General features: G+C 35.6%; 1 non-coding gene and 1 pseudogene across 1 annotated transcript; one reads left to right on the forward strand and one right to left on the reverse strand.

The window, feature by feature from the left end:
- Window positions 1-220: 220 nt before the first annotated feature.
- On the reverse strand, window positions 221-319 carry LOC121217591 (uncharacterized; annotated as a pseudogene).
- A 20,624-nt stretch (window positions 320-20,943) lies between these two features.
- LOC121216430 (small nucleolar RNA R71) lies at window positions 20,944-21,050 on the forward strand. Its single transcript, XR_005912617.1, has one exon. It is a non-coding gene; the product is annotated as a small nucleolar RNA R71 (small nucleolar RNA).
- Window positions 21,051-21,733: the final 683 nt, after the last annotated feature.

Here is a 21,733-nt window from a genome sequence, read left to right on the forward strand (position 1 = left end):
CAAGGATCCCAACACTCACTTGGCAAACTTTTTGGAGCTATGTGATACATTTAAAATTAATGGCATTTTTTATGACGCCATTCATCTTCGATTATTCCATTTTTCATTGAGAAACAAAGCTAAACAGTGGGTGAACTTGTAGCCACGGGGGTCAATCACTACTTAGGAACAAATGACCGAAAAGTTTTTATTAAAATATTTTTCACCAGCTAAAACGGCTAAATTACTTAATGATATTTCTTCCTTTGTGCAGATGGATTTACTACGATGCATGGGAGAGATACAAGGACCTCTTGAGAAGATGCCCTCACCATGGGTTACCGCTTCAGCTACAGGTTCAAACCTTTTATAATGGCCTGAATCCTTCGACTCGACAAATGGTTGACACAGCTACTGGTGAAACCATCAATAATAAGACACCTGAAGATGCCTATGAATTTATAGAGGAGATGTCACTGAATAACTATCAGTGGCAAGTCATGAGGACAAAGACAACAAAAACAGTCGGCATTTATAACGTCGATACGGTCACCATGCTCTCTAATCAGGTAGAACTCTTGAATAAAAAAATTGATGGTTTCCTTAGTTCTTCACAGGTTCACCCAGTAATGCAATGCGAAGCAAGTGGAGGCGGATCAAGCAGTTCAGAATACCCACCTTATGGCCACAACATGGAGAATGAACATTTAAATTACATGGGTAACAATCCTTGATATCAAAACAATCCCTATAGCAATACTTACAATGCAGGTTGGAGGAACCACCCTAATTTTTCATAGGGAGGCCAAGGGAATCAAAGACCACCATATTCAGGCTTTCAACAACCACCCTACCAATAAGAGAAAAAACCGAACCTTGAGGAGATGCTAACAAAATTCATCTCAGTGTCAGAAACTCTTTTTTAGAATACCTAGACCGCACTCAAAAATTAACAAGCATCAATCTAGGGGCTCAAAACTCAAATTAGATAGCTCACCAAATTGCTTCTGAATGACCACAAGGTAGCCTGCCAAGCAACACTGAATCTAACCCAATGGAGCAACTCAACGCGATTGCCATTCAAGATGAGGAAGGGCTAGTTACAGAACCAAGGCCAGAAACGGAGGTAAGCATAGGTAAGGATGAGGTAGGCCATAATAAGCTAAAGTAAGTGATTACAGAATATAAACCTTGTGTGCCATACCCCAATGCGACAAGGAAAGACCACTCAGACGAACAATTTAGTAAATTCCTTAAACTTCTAAAGAAACTACATATTAACTTAGCGTTTATTGAAGCCCTTTCGCAGATGCCAAACACAGTCAAGTTTTTAAAGGAGCTTTTAGCAAATAAACAAAAGTTAGATGAAGCATCGCATGTGGAGCTGAACACGGTTTGCTCAGCCATTCTATAGAATAAGCTGCCTAACAAACTAAACGATCCAGGGAGTTTTACAATTCCTTATTTAATTGGTAGTTAGATGTTAATAATGCGTTGGCTGATTTAGGGGCTAGTATCAATGTTATGCCTTACAAATTATTTAAGCAACTAGGTCTAGGGAAACCCAAACAAACTAGGATGAGTATTCAATTAGCAGATAAAACTGTAAGATTTCCTAGGGGTATTATCAAAGATGTACTCATTAAAATCGACAAATTTATATTCCCAGTTGATTTCATTGTTCTAGACATAGAAGAGGATAGCAACGTCCCCTTAATTTTAGGAAGGCCTTTTTTAGCAATCGCTAGAACAATTATTGACGTTGGCACAGGTGAACTCACACTTCATGTGGGAGACGAAACAATCACCCTTCAAGCCCATAATTTGAATAACACGTCAAAAATAAAAGGTGACTGTACAAATAATTTGGCTAAAACTAGCCATATAATGCAACCTTCTTTGCAGAAAATAGGTTCGAAGAACATACATAGGCCAAGCAACAACAAAGAACCTATCCATGAAGAACGAAGGTTACAAATCGAAGAGCTAGATGAATGGCAGACACATAAACCGAGAAAACACGATAAACCAAAACCACGCCATGAGGAGCTTAATTCCTCCAAAAATCAACTTAAAGTTGGAGACAAAGTGCTACTCGATGCAGCAAATCCTCGAAGCGCCAGTTCTGAACCAAATGAAGAAACCCCTCTTACGGTAATTAATATTTTTCCATAAGGTACGGTCGAGGTAAACTACTCCAAATTTGGCACGTTCAAGATAAATGGTACTTGTCTTAAACCTTATGTTGATAAAATTGATAGCAGGGATGAGGAGTGTAAACTCCTCGATTCACCATGATCACACACCAGAGAAGTAAGTTGAGCTTAGACTATAAATAAGTGTTTCTCGAGAGGCACCGCGAGCACTAACAGTATTAATTTCTTTAAATTTGAGTTTTTAACATCTAACATACTAACCGAATCATGGTACATAGACTCTCTAAATACCACTCAGCCAGGCATACGAGCATGCCTTACGCAGTGCGAAAATAGGGAAAAATTTTTCCAACACAGGAAGCGATAAAGTCACCACGGCCGTGCCACATGGCCGTGGGTGAACCTGCCAAAACAACACAGGCGTTCGACACGCCCGTGACTTGAAATTGTGGGCGAACCTGTCAAACTAGCACGAGCGTGCGACACGCCTGTGCCCATCATCCATGGGTGAACTTGTCAAGTTAACACGGGCATGGACCTATGTACACGGGCGTGGGAGAAGAGAACAAAGTGAGACACGGCCGTGCGACACGGCCATGTGCACTCACACGCCCAAGCAACACGGGCATGGGCCGAATGTCAGACGCGCCTGAATTCAAAATTCGCGAAACACACAGGAAAAAATTAGGGCACATGGGCCCTTACGTAACTGGTTGGCTCGACACTTCGAGCTCCTCAACACAGCGGCCCAATCATCCTCCCTCACTCTCATCAGCCAGATGTCTCCACAGGGCATCTCGAGCATGTTACATATGAGGATGATCGAGAAGCGCCAAGGAACCCACCCTCCTCAGTACCGCCTCGCCCTATCCACCGAGGAGGAAGACCCCGAGGACATTACTGATGATGTCCCTCCACATCACGGGGACCCATCTTCTCAGCCACCACCTCCTCATCATCCAGTTCATGCGGCAGCTTCATACACTGACATCTTTGAGCGCCTTACTTGATTTGAGCAGTAGTGTTTTTGGCACTTTGATAACATTGATGCTACTCTACAGCAAATTTGTTAGCACTTCCACATCTCATCGCCACCCCCACCTTGCGAACCATCTGGTGATAAAGATGTTTAAAAACTTTTATTTATTATTTTATGTTGTTCCTTTTATTTTCATTTAAGACTACTTTTTATTTTTCTTTCACCTTATTTTTATTAGGTTTTATAATTATTATTTTAAAATTTTTAATTTCAACTAATTCATTATATACTTCCTGAAAGAGTTCTTGATTCTATCACAGTTATAAAGAGCTCCAAAGCTCACTATTACTCAGGAACTTGAAACTCCACTGAGAAAGGTTCTCCACAACTGCCATGCTATGCTCGACCACGACGATAGCCAACTTGAGATATAATATTCTTTTGGCTCAGCACTTGTGGAACCAAACCTTTACCATCACCGGTGTATCCTCCTCCACTCTCACGCCGATTATTCTCCAAAACTTCAATTCAAGGAATTCATTCATCATTCAGGAAGTTTCATTTCTCTCCCTATCTTATGATTATCAATCTATCTTTTTCAATATATCTACCGAGGGCAATGTACATCTTAAGTGTGGGGGGTCTTTTATATCATCACTAGAAATCCCTGAATTATGTCTTATTCTCACGTAAATCACTCATATCACTATTAGAATGAATTGTAATTAACTTATGATTTTTATTGATATGTCTTGAATAAAAACTTAGGCATTCATGCATTAATTGTTTAAACTTTAAGATATTAAAGAATCAAGCATGATAAGTTGGCTTTTGAATTTAAAATTTTATAGGTTGTTTCTCCCAAGTTTATGTATTATCTTGAGTTGAAATTCACAGAATACAAAAATCAAAAAGCCGTAATGTTTGTGAGATTTTAAGCCTTTAGAGCATCTACTATTTCTTTTATGCTCACTTTTATTGTTGCTTTGAGTGCGTCAGTATTGAATTGTTATTCTAGAACTTGCTTGACTATGCATGTCAAGACTACACCATTTGATTTGATATGTCAAAATGATAAAGGCACTTAGGTTTAACCCACTCACTCCATAAAATCCTACCTTCATAATTAACCCTTAATAAACCCCTTTTGAGCCTAACAAGCCATTAATTAATTTACCCTCAATATTAACCTATAAACCATTATTGTTGAAATCTCATAATTTGATCCCTATTTTTGTCAAGATTTGATTTGAACTAATTGCTTAGCTATGTTTTGTTCTTCTATGTATTTGACTTGCTCCAAAAAAAAACATTCATACTTACATATTAGTAGTAATTCGGTAGTGTTAAGCCGCAGTATCTAAATTCCATCTTCTCGGAAGAAGTTCACTTGTACCCAATTGATGTTTAATTACTTTTTCTAGTTAGGAAAATTTTCAATCCAATCTCGATTCTAACCTTTTCTTTCAGCTTGTGATTACATCCCCTAACCAAAGCCATGTTACGACCCTTTAAAGACCTTTTGATTGATGTTCATTTCAATATATAGTGGTGGAGATTTGATTTTCATGCAAGCCTATGGTAATGACTTTTCATTATTGACTATTGAGTGCTTCATGTATTGTCCTTAAACACTTCGAGTGATTTGAGTGAATATTTAGTGAGGATGTGAAAATCTATGATATTTTGAGTCGAAGGTAATTACTTAGATGAGGGGAGACACCTATGCTTTCATGATAAAATACTCAACTTGGCATGTTTTGGAACTTTGATGTTCTTTCAGTCAAATTCACAATGTATGATTACTTATGGATTATTTTGAGATATTATTAATAGGAATTATAAGTTAAGAAGAATTTATTTTGATTGTGAGTTGAGGGTTTTGCTTGAGGATAAGCAAATGCTTAAGTGTGGGGGTATTTGGTAAACTGTAATTTATACATATTTTTACCCCATGCCTAATGCATTTATGGATGGTTTCTCCTTAGATTTGGTGAATTCGATCCTCCTAATCCTTTAATTTCATGTTTTACACTTAGGAGAGCATAAGAGAGTAAAAAGAGCGAAAAACGGGATGAAAACGGAGAAAATGGACCCACATAGGAAAATAACATGGCTGGACTTCCTCACATGGGCGTGTCACACGGCCGTGTCAATTTGGTAGGATCGAAGCACAACTTACACGGGTGGATCACACGCCCGTGCCCATTTAACAACCTTGACCATGGCCTTCAGTAATCGCACACGGGTGTGTCCCTACCGAACCCAAGTTTAATCCAATTCAGAAAAGGCCAATTTTGAGGGCTCTTAGGCATTCCAAAGCCTATTTAAACACTTGAGGAGGCACTTAGGAAGGGGGATGAAGAGTAAGATACTCAAGAAGAGCTGATTGATCCATCTCAAGAGCCGGATTCATCATCAAGACTGGAGATCTGCCTTCAAGTTCCTTCAGGAGTTTTGGGTTTTCTTATGTTTTGTTATCTTTATGCTTTTGAGATGTTTTCTTTCATAAGTATGAACTAAACCCCTAAATACCTAAAGGAAATGACACTTAAGACAAATCTTGTTATTATTATCTTAATTGTGTGATAAATATTTGACTTGCTCTTAATTATGTGTTCTTAATTCTTTTTTTGATATTCCAGGATATTGATTCAAGTTAAGCTCTTATTCAGAGGAGGAATAGACCTTGTCTAAGAGTAAATTTGTCATAATTAAATGGAGTTGATTGTGCGCCTAGAGATAGGGTGACAAGATTTTTCCATATTAGGGTGAAACCTAATAAGGGAATCCATAGATCGAGTTAATGCAATTCTAGGGTGTTAATTAGAAAGAGATTTCAATTATTCAACCTAGGATTAGACGTTATTAGTCTCGAGAGAGATAATAATATAACTTATGGATTTCTACGGATCAAGACAAATGAATAAATTGTCTGATTCAGAGTCAAATAACAAGTGAAGTCTAGGTGGATTTGTCTTTAGGTATTGTCTCAATCAATTGAATTTTCCCAAAAGTAACTTTGTTTTTTCCTCGATCTAGGTCCGAATTTCTCCTTTCTTGATCTATATGTATTCAAAATTAACTCATTTAATCACTAACACATTCAATTTAATACATACACACATATTTAGGGCATTTTACAAATTAGCCCTCACATTTTCACATTTTAACACTTTAGTCCCTAATTAATAAAATCACAAAATACATAAAATTTCCTTATACACATGCTTAGCCGAATTTTCATAGAGTTTATATAAGCCCACATATTACATTTACTTCACACGTTAGCCATTCAAAATCTCATTTTCACAATTTAGCCCAAATTACTCAAATTCATAAAAAATCCCTATACAAAACATATGTATCTATCATCAAGCTTTCATATTTCATGAACTAACATTATAAAACTCACAAAATCAACAATGGCATAACTCAAAATCATCATCAAATTTAGAAATCGAGAAATGGGCTTGATAGATTACTTAGCAACGATTACAAAAACGTAGAAATTATCAAAGAATGATCAAAAAGCACACTTTAATCACCAAAATCAATAGTCGAACCCTAACGCTCTTGTTCTTTCTTTTTTTCTTTTTGATTTTCGGCAAAGAAATGTGCAAATGAATGAATTTTTGCTTTTGTTTTGATTTAATTAACCTTTATTTCAGAAATGACCTATTTAGCCTTGTTAAAATCATTTAAAATCCACTATCACATATCCATATATGTCTATTCATTAAAACCATGGTATAATTGCATCATAAGAACCCCACATATAAAAAGACATAGCAATTTAGCACTTTAGAAAATAGAACAGATCTTTTTCATTTTACGCGATTAGGTCATTTTATCAAATTAAGCTCACAAATGATAAAATTAACACACAAAACTTTCACACATGCTTAAACACATACTATAAAAAAGAAAAATAATATTACACTATTTTTTGACTCGGATCTGTGGTCTCGAAACTACTATTCTGACTAGGGTCTAAACCGGGCTGTTACAAGGTGAGTCAAATTTGACTACTTAAATACCAAGCTCTTCCTAGATCCAATCCTAGACATGTACATATCTATTGCCACACTCCTTATTTTGAAAATTGTTCACTTTTGTTGATGACTTCTCCTCTTATTTTATTATGTGTGAAATAAAAATATCCTAAAAGAACCTAAGCCTAAAAACTTAAAATATCCTAAGAAACAAACTAAAATAAAGTAAAGAAAAGATCCCCCCCCTTTTTACTTATTTGCAAACCCTTCAGAATCTGACCCATTTTTTGCTTCATCGTCCTTGTTTTTGCTTGAATCACCTCGTTCCTTCCTTGACATTAGAGTCCACGAATCAAATATAAAGTCTGGAAATTCAGACACAAAAACAAACTGGTCATGAACTATTTTTTGGTATCTCCAATAAGCTTGTTGCTACTACTGCATATGTTGCATTATGTCCCTCAACCTTGATAGCTCAGCATGAAGATCTGGGCGAGACAAATGAGTTTTAAATGTTGGGGTAGCCATGTCAGGATCGGAGATTGGCTTTTGGCTCTACCAAATTAGAAATTTTAACTGGCCGCATAGGTTCTGTCTCTGTAGTAACTTCTTCTTCGGGTTCATCACCCGGTTTAGCTTACTGTTGCAGAATAGAATTTTTTGCTACTCGAGTAAGGTCCCAATCTATTATTGTGCCTTGGCTATACCCTGCCTTCTATACATTTGCAAGAATTTTAGCTTTCAGGCACAAAACTGTTATTGTAAAAAGAAAGTAGGCTGGATCAAAATGTCTAGCAACATAGTTTTGAATTTCTTTTAGAATGATCTTTCCCACATCAATGGTCTTCGCTATCATAATTGAGTATAGCTAAACCATTCGTTTTACTGAAATCGTAGTCCCATGTGAGATAGGCATAAGACTAAATCGAATAAAATAAAACCATACATTCGCTAATGGTGTCAAATATTCTCCGCGGCAAGTGTGAGTCTCATGCTTTGACATTTTCTATTTAGAACAAAGAACTGTAAATACTTCTAAAATTTCTTGCAAATTCTTGGCCTCAATATTTTCCATTAAGTAAGAATATTTGTCATCTTCAAAATCAGGTAAATCAAAGAATTCATTAATAGTATTTGAGTTTGTTGGTACATTGATTCCACTAATAGAGACTTCTGTTAATTCGCTTAAGGTCAAATTTGAAAAACTCCCAAACTAAGTCTTCATTTGCACTAGGTCTTTTCTCATAAAATACTTCCCAATTTAAAGCTTCAGCAACATGTCGAATACTCGCCATTAAATTCGTATAGTTGCTTTCTTTCAATGTAAAACCTTTCTCTAGAAGCATTTGTTGATTTTTGAAGATGCTGTCATATCTTGCTTTGGTTTCTTCACAATGGAATTTGTTTTGTGATTCTTCAACTTGGACAAAGGCACGAGTTCTTTTGCAAGGCATGATTTAACTTGGATATTACAAAGACAGAAACAAATAGTAATTTCCCGAATTTTAATTAGAAATAAAAGATTAACAATTCAATAAATTGAAAATTTAATTAATAAAAACAAATTAAAATTCTGGGAAGATATTTTGTACCACCTTTGTAAAAAAATAAGAACTTAAGAAAATAATGAGAGTGTGAAGAAAATAGTGACGGGTTAGGGTTGATTGGAGGTTGATTGATTGGTGACTTGATGGTTACGGTAAGTTGCGATGGTGGTGTAGTGCAAAGGGCGCAAGGGAACACGCGGGTGGTTTGTGCAATGCAAGGGCACGTGCGGGCTAGTGAGCAAGGAGCAGAGGCGCGTGAGGGAGCAAGTGTGCACATAGCTAGGTACTAGTTATACGTGGTGTGTCAGCTACTGATTGGTGCGAAAGGTGCACAATTGCTGCTAGATGAAAGGGTGGCCGACGGTTGTATGAGGTTGGAAGGTATGGTGTGTGGCGGTGGAAAAAGAGAAGAAAGGTGAAGTTGAAAGTGATGTGAATAGGGAAGAAAGGTGGTGGTATTTAAAGTGAAAGAAAACAAGAGTTTAACTCAAATTTTAAAGAAAAATAAATATAAAATAGTACTACTCCTAATGTTATATAAAGACAATAATAATTAATATATATTAATATATTATTTGTTATTATCTTATTTATCTGAAAATAAAAACTCTTAAGTAAAATAATGATAAAATAATGAACAATTATAATCCTATACAAGGTTGATAATAATTAATATATATTATATGAAATATAATTATATATTAGTTTTTATTATCCTATTTATTAAAAATTAAATTAAAATCCTTTATTTTAGATTTTTTAAAATATTTACAAAAAAAGGCAGCTTATTTCAATATTTACAAAAAAAAAGATAGCGAATTATTGCAAATAATTCAATTAAGTACTTGGACTTAAAGATAATTTGAAAATTGAGTAGAAAACTAAAACTTGGGTCAAAATCAACCTTTTTATTCAACAAATTAAAAATTTATTTTGTCACTTAGGAAATATTTTCTCGAAAGATTATGTTAAAATCAATTCTTAGAAAAGATTGGAGGGGTCACAAGCGATCCAGCTTAAGTTCCAATCTCCTAGACAGAATTTATTTTAATATACTAATCCAAAAAATATAACCTAAGTCATTTATTTAAAAAGAAAAAATGAAAAAAATAGGAATCTGATAAAATAAGCGAGGTTCTATCCTGATCAATTTTATCCCCCCCATAATATTTCAAGCATTGAATGTTAACTTTGAAATTACTTATCTTACTATGAAGTTCAACAAGCCCGTATGGGAAAACTTGATGAATAGTGAATGGATCGGACCAACGTGATTTTAACTTACCTAGAAAGAACCTTAATTTGGAATTGAGCAACAAGACTTGTTGACCTGCTTCAAATTCTCAGACTCAGATGTGCTTGCCATGCCATCTTTTCAATCTCTCCTTAAATAATTTGGCAATTTCATATGAGAATAATCAAAATTCTTCTAACTCATTATGTTGAAACATCTATTTCTCTTTACCAAGCTTAGTATCCAAATTGAGTTGTTGGAGAGCCTGGTAAGTTTTAATTCTAATTCTAAGGGAAAATTACAGGCTTTCCCAAAAAACAATCGATAGGGAGACATCCCTAAAGGTGTTTTGTATGTTTTCTTGTAGGCTTATAAAGCATCATCCAGTATTTTGGACAAATCTCGTCGGTTTGGACAAACTACCTTCTCGAGTACACCTTTTATCTCCTTATTTGCCAATTCAGCTTACCCATTTGTCTACGGATGGTAAGTTCTGACAACCATGTGCTTCACTCCATGTCTATCGAGCAACCATTTCAACCATTTGTTCACAAAATGGGACCCCTCATCACTAATGATAGCCCTAGGAGTTCCAAACCTAGTGTAGCAGCTCATTTTCAGTGGTGTCGAAAACAATAGTTTTGGGACCACAAATCAGATGAGTAAGACCATAATAGTTAGTATTTAAATTATATGAGTCAACAAAAATTTTATATTGAATTTTGACTTGATGAATTTTAGCTAATTAAATAAATAGTTAGTATAAGTGGTTTGTTCCGTAAGTCAAGTGGTTTTAGAAAATGAGGTATCGAGACATTGTTTCTGTAAACCAAGCTCGTATATATTTTCATTACATATTTATGGAATTTCTATTTAGGTATGTCAATGCCCGATTCAAAAATTTTATTGTTTAATTAGTTAATTAGAGAAAAATGACTAAATTGTAAAAAATGTAAAATTTAGTCGCTATTAAATTGTAATGATTAAATGGTTTAATTAACATGAGTAGAAGGATGTACATGGAAAATACACCATTTTCATATAGTGTGACCTTGTAGGTGTATTTTATACATTAGTTTTAATGTTAAATTAATAAAAACATAATAAAAAATTTAAATTAAACCATTATCTTCCTATTTGCTTCCACCAAAAAACAAAACCATTTCCCCCATTAATAAAGCTCAAGTTTTGGCATTGGTTAGCAACCTTGCATGGTAAGAAATTTTGACCCGTTTCTAATAATTTTTATGTTCTGTAATCATTGTAGCTTAATCTAGTTAACTCGGGGACTATTTTGTAAAATTGTTAAAGTTTTTGGAATTTACCATTGATGAATTCTAGTTTTAGTTTTGGAATTTACATGGAATTCTTATGAATTTTAAATAACTGTGGGTTGTACAAGTATAGGAAGAAATTCGGCTCGGATGGGAATTTATAAAATTTTGGTAAATTTGGAATTATGGATTTAGGGCCTAAATTGTATAAAAAGTAAAAGTTTAGGGTCAAATTATAAAATGTTATTGAATGGACTAAAATATAAATTTAATTACATAGTGTTTTTGAATTGGTTAGTTGAAATAAAATTATTATATTTAGATCAAGAAATGGATCAATTGTTTAATAAATGTGGAAAAGCAAAAGTCGTCAAGTAGCTGTCGTTGCGTGTGTATAGCTATTGTATTTTGGTAAGTTCATCATATAAATAAATGAATTTGTATATCTATATCTATATAGATATAGATAGATAGATAGATAGATAGATAGATAGATAGATAGATAGATAGATAGATAGATAGATAGATATATCTTTATTGATATCTTTTGTGTTAATTAAGTTGGATTGTTGTAGAATATTTGGCATGTAAATATTAGTTGTGTCAGTAACAAATGAGTATAAGTTGAATGTGTTTTTATTGGTGCCTATGTTAGCATTTCAATGCTCTTTGGTGTGTTTTGGGGGAACCCAAGCATCTGAGTCAATTTGTTATAGTTCAATGGGGCCATGAAATTATATGTTTAATGTTAAATTATTCATTGTTTTGGACTTATGTTTATCGGGATATTGTGTATCTAAACATGAAAATGTGAATTTCTCTGGTTTGAGCCATTGTGAATTATGAGTTATATAATTGGATGTTTGGTACTAATGATATGTGATTTTTGGGAATGATTGTTAGGGTTTTAATAAATTAAGTTCAATTAGTAGTCAATTATAAATTAATGTTAGTTTAATTGAATTTTATATATGAACTTACTAAGCTTCATAAGCTTACTTTTTTTGGTTTTGTTTTGTTTTATTTTTTGTAGTTAACATTTTGCAAAACTTGTCGGGCAAATCAACTTCAGAGTTCACACTATCCAGAACCTTTTCGATAGCTTTTGTTTTAACTATTGTGGTTTGTGGCATGTATATAGGATTTGAAGTGTTAGTTGAATTTGTATTTAAGCTTATGTGGATGTGAAGTGATAAATTATGTCTCATGTTAATCTTATTTTGTATGGTAATGTTTTGTGTACTTGTCTTTAAACTTTGTTTTGGTTGGTATCTTTTATAATGGTTGAATTATGGAATAGCTAAATTGGTAGTTAAGGTGATAATGATTATGTTTGATTTGCCTTTGGTATGTGGTGGTATTTGGTTTGGGACATAGTTGTTGATCAAATAATTTATAAGTGATAATTGTATTTTAGGTGGATGGTGTAACACCCTTACTTGTACCCGATATTGGGACAAGGTTCGAGGCATTACCGTACAATTTTGCAAGTACTCAGGTAAAACTGGGTCCTAAAATTTCGTTTCAAATTAAAACCCATCAATCATATTCCCAATGTCCCTATTATGGGCCTACGAAGCCCAAAACAGACATTAAAAATGGTCCGAGACTAAATCGAGAACTTAAGGAAAACTTAGGAAAATTTTTATGCTTTAAGCCTCACACGCCCGTGTGGAGGCAGAGCACACGCCCGTGTACCTTACCCGTATGGATTTATTTTTCATTTCGAACCTACAGAGGTTTTCACACGACCTAGCACACACCCGTGTCCCTCACATGGCCATGAACACGCCCATGTCATTGCCCGTGTCTAAAAAACTTGACATTATGTTTATGACATCAGCAATCATTTAGATGCACACGGCCAAGGCACATGCCTGTGGCCAGAGGCCGTGTCCTCCACACAGCTGAGACACACGGCCGTGGCTCTGTCCATGTGTTTACTACCATGCATATTGACTTGAAATTTTATGGTGCAGGGGACCCACGGTTAGACAACACGCCCATAAGGGCAGACCGTGTGTAATCCACGGCCTAGACACATGACTGTGTGTCTACCCGTGTGGAGCATTTGAAGGCTATTTTCCAAGCCATTGGTTACCCTCTAACACCCATACACACTTATTAGCTATAATGGTATTTAACTTGGTCTAAACATACCCTTAAACCACTTTGGCATAGTTTATTTCATGTTAATCTCATCTCATTTGTTTAGCACATGCTAAGTTGCCCTACTTGTTTTTAGGATCTATCATTATCACATTTCACATTTTATGCCATAACCATCCTCAAGTTATTAGACCTCATTGTACACATCCATCCACGCTAGACCATACAATCACATCACATGAAACATTTAAACTTAAAAATATGTATTCGGTAGGGTTACAACCCATATCAATATAAGCCACATCTAATGCCCATATACAAAATAAATTAACATAATATTCATAAGCCATTACTTTGGCTAACCAAATGACACTTATAAAAAAATAATCAAAAAGCCCTATACACGCCATTATAATGAAATAAAGGTTCTATATACCAAAATGAGACTTGTCGATAGTCTGGCCAGTACTCCAACTGTCTTCCAATCTTCACGAGTCCACAAGCTCTAAAGACAGGGAAAATAAAACAGGGTAAGCATTAACATGCTTAGTAAGTTCGTATAACGGGAAAGTAAACTTACCGGTTATTTTAACATACAACTACATAGATGACCATCCATCAAGAAAAGAATATTTTCCCTATCACATGCACTCAATCATCAAATTAGTCATATAACAATTCATGTTAATAATGATCTTAGATGAGCTCATCATTTCAAGCATTCCAATTCCATTTTTCATATTAATCTCATTGAATTCCTTAGATTCTCGATGGATATTCCATAGTACACTTATAGCGTACTAACTCATTTATCGCCAATTCATGTTAGTGACCTTTTCAACAAGCACACTCCCGTGAACCTCAATCGTTACGACGGGATTACCAGTCCAGGCTAAATCCCCTATAGTATAAACTCGTAGAGTAATGTCAGGATTACCAGTCCAGGCTAAATCCCCTGCAACGACAATTACTCTAACGAGCTCGGATCTGAATTACCAGTCCAGGCTAGATTCAAATCCTAATCCAGATTTCCCATCCGGGCTAAATCCATTTAAACACACATATTCTTCGAGAGGCTAGATCACACAAGGAACACCCGTCCGGGCTAGATCCTTTTACTGTTAATTCCTTTTTAGGAAAATCCATCGAACATCATTTTCATTCAACCGGGACTTTTAGTCCTCTTTTCATTATTTCATTCATATAACATGAATTATTATACTATGAATATCTAAATTTCATAACATCAAAGAGCATACATTTTAAGTACTAAAAAGTATACATTCGAGTTACACGAACTTACTTGAAAGATGTTTCGGACTTGGATTTCGATTATTCCAAAACCTTTTATTTTCCACGGTCAACCTCCAGAATTGGTCTCTCTGAGTCTATATAAACAAAATAAATTATTATTCTATCACATTATTCAAATTCAGTCCCAGAATTCACTCTTGGGTAAAATGACCATTTTACCCTTAACCTTTCACATTTTTACAATTTGGTCCTAATGCTCGTAAAACGAAATGCATGTATCTTCTTGGTTACCCAAGCCTAGCCAAATCTATTCTAAGCTTATATTAGCCCACATTTTCCTCTCTTTCACATTTCTACCACCCATTTTCTACCTTTTACAAATAGGTCCCTTTTTAGTGTTTTCAAGAAAAATCATCTAGTAAAAGATGTTTATCTAACATTTAACTTTCATAATTCTCCATAAATCATCAAATAATAATCATCTCATGCATAGGTAAAATTTTTAACATGAACCTTAGCTTGAAATATGTGTAGAAATGGATAAAGAAAGTTATGAGGATCTCAAAAATGTAAAGAACGTTAAAAACGGGGCTAGGAGTCACTTACTATCAAGCTTGAAAATGTTAAAAACCTAGCTTATGAAACCCTTGTAAATTTTGGCAGCCACAAGGAAGAAGATGAGTGAATTTTGCTTTGATTTTCCCTTTTTATTTCATTTATTACTAAATGACCAAAATGCCCTTCCTTACGAAACTTTCAAATTTTTCCATCCATGCCCATTTTTGTCCAAAACCTTAGAATTGAGGCAAATTGCTATTTAAGACCTCCTAATTAATAATCCAAAGCAATTTCATACAAATTGCTTCCAAAACACAAGTTTTGCAATTTATTCGATTTGGTCCCTAATTTTCAATTGGACACTTTACACCTAGAATTTTTTCATGAAACTTTCACACTTGCATGCTTTCATAAAGCAAATATTTTTACGTCAGATTTGTGGTCCTAAAACCACTATTCTGACTAGGCCCTAATTTGGGATGTTACAAATGGTTCATTGCATTTGTATAAAATTTGTGGTACCAATTGATGGCATATTGGTTAGACACACAGGATGAATGATTTGGTATTTTTTATGTGTGTTTGAATGTGTTTTAACCATATAAATGTGTGTGGAAATGGTTTGGTTTGATGCCTAAGTAATTAAGGTTGAATTGGCTTGCTTTAAAGGTCATTTGGGAAGCACATGACCTAGGCCATGGGTTATCACATGACCGTGTGTGGCACACGGCCGTGTGTCATTTAAATTTTAAGTGCAAGATGAACCACACAGTCATAGAGAGTTACACGACCTGCAACACGATCGTGTGACACTAATTCGAATACCCACATAGGCGGACACTCGGGTTGGGACTCGATCGTGTGTCCCATACTTTGAAGTGTACACAGTTGCCCACAAGATCATGTCTTCATGCCACACACCCTGGGCTATGTCAAGCAGCCTAGGCTTGGTCACATAGCTTAGGCTCTGTCACACAGTCGTATGACCCTTGTTTCAAAAAATTTTGAATTTCTCTACATCTTTTGTTTTGTTTCAAATTAGTCCCTAAATGTTCCCAAACTATTTTTAGGGCCCCATAGGCTCGGGTTAAGGCCTGTAAGTACACTTATGCTATAAATGAAATGTGCAATTGAATGTTAGTATTTAAATTGAATAATTGTTTCTATTTAAAGTTAAATGTTTTGAATTGTACTATAATACTCCGTAATCCTAATCTAGTAACGGAGACGGGCTAGGGATGTTACACCTTGTGAACACATGTTTCTGCAAAAACTTCATTAAAACCTTGGCATCATTCGTTGGATATGCCTCGGCATCAACCTATTTAGATATGTAGTCTACTGCTACCAATATATATTTGTGAGCAAATGGAGGGAAACGTAACACTCCAAACCTGGCCAAAAGTTTAAGTCGAACTTGGACGAGTTACACAAACGCATTGAAAACTAATTTCTTTTCAGGATTTTAACTTTAAAAACCAGAAATTCATTTTTATTAGTTTAGATGATTTTATAGTTACGTGATAGAAATTGACTGATACAGACGAGATTATCAAAAGGAAAGCAAGGTAAATCCAAAGACCATTTACAAACCCAAAAGATCAAATCACAGTTATTACAGTGCAAAACAATCCAAGCTCTCGTACACCATCCAATCCTCAATCTGATGTTTTCCTGAATAGATAAAGGTAAGACAAAAGGTGAGTTACCAATCACCGCATATAACCAGACTCAATACAAATACGTAAAGAATACTACATAAACCGTAGTAACGCAAAGAAATTAAGAGCAATTGTATAACCAATACAAAAAAATTCTAGAGTCTCACGGAGATTTAATCAAAGGTAGTACAACAGAAAAAAACCAAAACATAATAGAGCGGAACAAAACGAAATGGTATAGAGCAAAGTAGAACTGAATTGAACTAAACAGAGCATGTACTTTTATGCAAATACAATATTTTTCAAACAGATCAGAATGTAGATTTATCATAAATAGTCTTCGTAAACTCCATTACACACCAAAATAAAGTTCTCCCCCGAACTCATCCATCCAAAACACATCAATAAAGTTATCTCGGGTTGCCCGGCAATGATGGCTTATCAATATGCAGTTAAACTGCCAATTAAATTTATGTGGTCAAGCCACTAATTACACAGATCATTAACTGCCAGTACAAATTCCTCCTTTAACATCAACCCAAGCCCCATGCATTGTGTCATGGCATGCATATGCAGAATTAGAGTAATGAGCATGTAAGACATGCTATCTTTCAATAACAGAATCAGTAACCATGAGAATCCATGTTTCGTAAAATAGATTTTTCGAACCATAACAGTACATATAAGATTTGTCATTAAGACACGTGCACGGTAATAAAAAAGAATCAATAACAATCAGTCTAACATGTTCAGATATCATATATTCTTTATCAACAAAGCAACATAGAGGTGTACCAACAAACTTAACATAATACATATCGTACATGATAGTTTGCACACATAGACAATAGCACATTACATTCTGACAAATCCTACTCACTTAGGTTCAAACATAACAGATTTACGTATAGATCACAAGTGGTTCATCATTAGATCATCATATATTAAGTTATATAGCCCAATTCAGATTGCACGGACCCTATAGTAGGCCTGTGCTCATTTTGAACAACACTTGTGGCCTCAGAGAAAAAATTCCAAATATTGCTTCCCACACCTGTGTGGATAGCTAGGATTTCCAGAAGATGATGTCATTTTTTATGAGAAATAAAAAGGAATATCGAAAATTCAGTGGCTGAAGTTGAAGCAGCTACTTTCAAAGTAACAGAAATAAAAGCAACGACTAGAGTGGGAGAGTCAGAGTCAAAAAAAGGATTTCTCACTTCTTTCTCTCATTCAAAACCGTGCATGAGACTTTCATCTCGCATGGCTCCTAAGTGATAAAAGTAAAGAAGAACTTATCACACAGCCTGAGAACTAGCCCTTGTAACTCCACACAGTCTAGCACATGCCCATGTGCTTGCCCGTGTGTCTTACACAGCCTAACACACGCCTATGTCACTTCCTCGTGTGGTCCTAATTCGCAAACAGTGAGTTACATGGCCTGAACACATGCCCATGTCCTTGCCCGTGTGGCTCACACGGCTTGAGCACATGCTCATGTCCTTACCCGTGTGGCTCACACAGCCTGGGCACACGCTTATGTCCCTAGCCATGTGGTTCCAAAGCGTAAACAGTGAGTTACACGACCTGGACAAAAGACCATATCCTTGCCCGTATGGCTCACACGGCCTGGTCACACGCCTATGTCCCAGGCCCTGTGGAGTTGACAGTCACATTTTTGACGACTAAAAATGCAAAAAAAAGGTTTTGGCACCTAACTGATACGGGCTCAATATAGGAGCAACAATGACGGATTCTTGTCCCTAAATGACAAGCAATTGTCCAAAAAAATGATTAATTCACAGTCAAATTGCTAAAAACTAACATTCCAAAATCACAGTAATGTCGAAGAACTTTTGACACCAAAACTTTAAATCAAACTTACAGGTCAGTGAATTAACTAGAAGGAGAAGTCAAACCCCATACAGATTCGATGTAACATAACATAACAAAAAGAACAATCACTTGGAAATAAGGACGCAGGAACTAAAGAACGCAAACAAAGTGATAGAAATTGTCACAGAAAAATAAAGAACAAAAAGAAAATAATAACGCCGAAGGCTTCTAGTCTCCATTGTCCATCAATTGTCCTTTTCTCACCATCTTCAAGGATGATCTTATACATGCACATGGATGGACTAATACCACGGATATAACCTATGGTCCATCCAGTAGCCTTCTTGAATTATTTAGCATTAAAATAAGTTTCTCTTCTGGCTCTTTAGTTAACACTACTGAAATAATCATAGGTAAAGTAGTGTGAGGGAAGTACCTTTTGTTCCAATTTAGGTGGATCCTCGATTGATGTTTTTAGTTGGACACAATCTCTACTCTCTATTTCAAAAGATTCAAAGCGGGATTGTGGATTAAATCCCCTTTGGTTAGCTTTTAGCATGGCTAAATATTCCTCTCCCTCCTAATAACTTGGAGGGTCTAACATTAAGATTCATTCCAATGGGTCCTCAAAAGATTTGAGTCCCTATTCTACAACTAATTCCTCTAACTCAAATACTGCAAAATAATCATCAACTATGCCAGGAAATTGCATGGACTTAAAAACATTAAATGTTACCTGGTTGTCCTAAACACACGTTGTAAGCTCACCCTTTTGCACATCAATAAGGATCCTTCCAGTTTCTAAGAAAAGCCTTCTTAGGATTATTTACACCTCTTTATCTGCTTCAAAGTCTAAGATAACAAATTCAGTTGGAAAAATAAATTTATTTACATGTACTAATACATCCTCGATTTATCCTTCTAGATGTGCTAAAGATCGATCTGCTAATTGAAGCATAACCGTAGTTGGTCTAACTCACCTATCCCTAACTTTCTAAGTATGGACAAGGGCATCAAGTTGATGCTTGCACGAAAGTCACATAGTGCCTTACCACAATAAGATTCTCCAATGTGACAAGGTATGGTGAAACATCCAGGGTCCATATTTGGGGTTGGTTTATCTTGTGATATACGTTGCATTCCTTCATCAGAGCTACAGTCTCAAATTCTCCAAGTCTTCATTTCTTTGACAGTATATCATTCATTAATTTGACGTAGTTTGACATCTGTTCAAGAGCTTCTACCAACGAGATGTTGATATGAATTTGCTTGAGTATATCTAGGAATTTCTTGAACTGGACTTCATGTTTCTACTTCTGGAGTCTTTTAGGGTAGGGTGGTGGAGGATTCTTAACTTGAACTAGGCACTTTATTTGTTGAGGCATTTCTGCATCTAACAAAGATGTTAGCTTATCAGAATTAAGTAGGTCAGAAGTTACCTTATCAGATTTTGAAGATTATATTTTTTGTGACACTGGAGTTTTAACACTTGGTTGAACTTCATTTTTATCTCGAGCTTTAGCTGGCTCTTCTTCGACTTCGACAGTGTTGGGTTTTATCGTCTTTGCGCTCCTTAGTGTTAATGCTTTGTAATGCTCTTTCCTCAGATTTCTTGGATTCTCTATATCATTAGGCAGAGTACCTTGTGGTCGATTACTAAGATCAATTGCACGCTAGCCCATTTGGTTTTCCAAGTTTTTCAATGTAGCTGCTTGATTTTGGATCAAGGCATCATTTTTTGCTATGTATGCCTTCAACAAGTTTTTTAAGCCATTGGAAGGCTCAGCTTGAGTTGGTTTCTAAACCGGTTGAGTGAATCCAAAGGGCAGGGTTGGTCTAGGTTGTGAGTAAGTGTTACAAGGTCCAACCCCTTGGTTACTTCAAGAGAAATTCGGGTGGTTTCACCAAGATGGGTATTAAAAATTGGATTGTAGTCTCTACCAACCTCGGTTTTAGATTTGGTTACCCATGTAATACACGGATTCTAGGTTTGATGGGTATTCTTTGAACAAGTGCCCTTTCCCACAATGAACACAGGTTGTATTTTTGAATTGATTCGGTGAATGAGCTACAAAATTATTAAATCCATTAGTAGTAAAATTTTTAAGCATTGAGGATATCGAGGATAAGAGAGATGCGAGTGAAGTAAGAGCATCCACTTCATGTATTCCTACGACTCTTCTTCCTGACGCTACTTGATTGGTTGGCCATTAGTAATTGTTGCTAGAAATTCTCTCAATGATTTCATAAGTCTCGTTATAAGACTTAGAAAGGAGAGCACCATTAGCAGAAGCGTCCACTACCATCCTTGTGTGAGCACCGAGACCATTATAGAATACCTCTAATTGAATGCAATGCGGGATTCTATGATGAAAGCATCTTTGTAATAATTCTTTAAATCTTTCCCACACCTCACACAAGGATTCACCATCCATTTTTTGGAAGGTAATGATATCATTCCGCAACTTAGCGTTCTTGTTAGGTGGGAAGTACTTCATAAGGAAGCATTCTGCTAACTCTTGCCATGTGTGATTATGTCTGGTGGCAATGAGTTTAACTAGGCTCTAGCTTTGTCCCTTAGTGAATATGGGAACAATTTTAATCGTAGTGCATCTTCGGGTACTCCGGCTAACTTGAAGGAATCACTCACCTCCATAAACAATCTGAAGTGAAGGTGAGAATCTTTAGAAGGCATTTCACAGAATTGGCCCACTATCTAAAGCATTTGGAACATGATTGGCTTCAGCTCAAATTTTTGTGCCTAGATTTCGTGTCTCCTAATACCCATATTAAGCCCATGAAACAATGGCATGACATATCTCAAGATTCGATCCTTGTCATTAGCAACAAGGATAGGATTATGTGCATAATTTGCTCTGTTTCCTTGATTTTGGTTCTCAAGGTTCATCTTTGAGCTGCTTGTCTTCTTTGTCAAAAAGTCGTTTCAATTTCAAGATCTATGGGGAGTAAGCCCAATGCTCATAAACACCTAAAAAAATCACAAAAAAATAATTAAATTAAATTTGAGCAGGAAAATAGACCAAAATGCAAAATTAACAATTTCACAAATAATGTCTTTAAAACAGTCCCTGACAACGGCGCCAAAAACTTGGAACAACGGAAATGTGCAAGTGTACACAGTCGTATCAAG

The sequence above is a fragment of the Gossypium hirsutum genome, chromosome A02, assembly GCF_007990345.1.
Source record: "Gossypium hirsutum isolate 1008001.06 chromosome A02, Gossypium_hirsutum_v2.1, whole genome shotgun sequence".
In the NCBI taxonomy this organism is placed as follows: domain Eukaryota; kingdom Viridiplantae; phylum Streptophyta; class Magnoliopsida; order Malvales; family Malvaceae; genus Gossypium; species Gossypium hirsutum.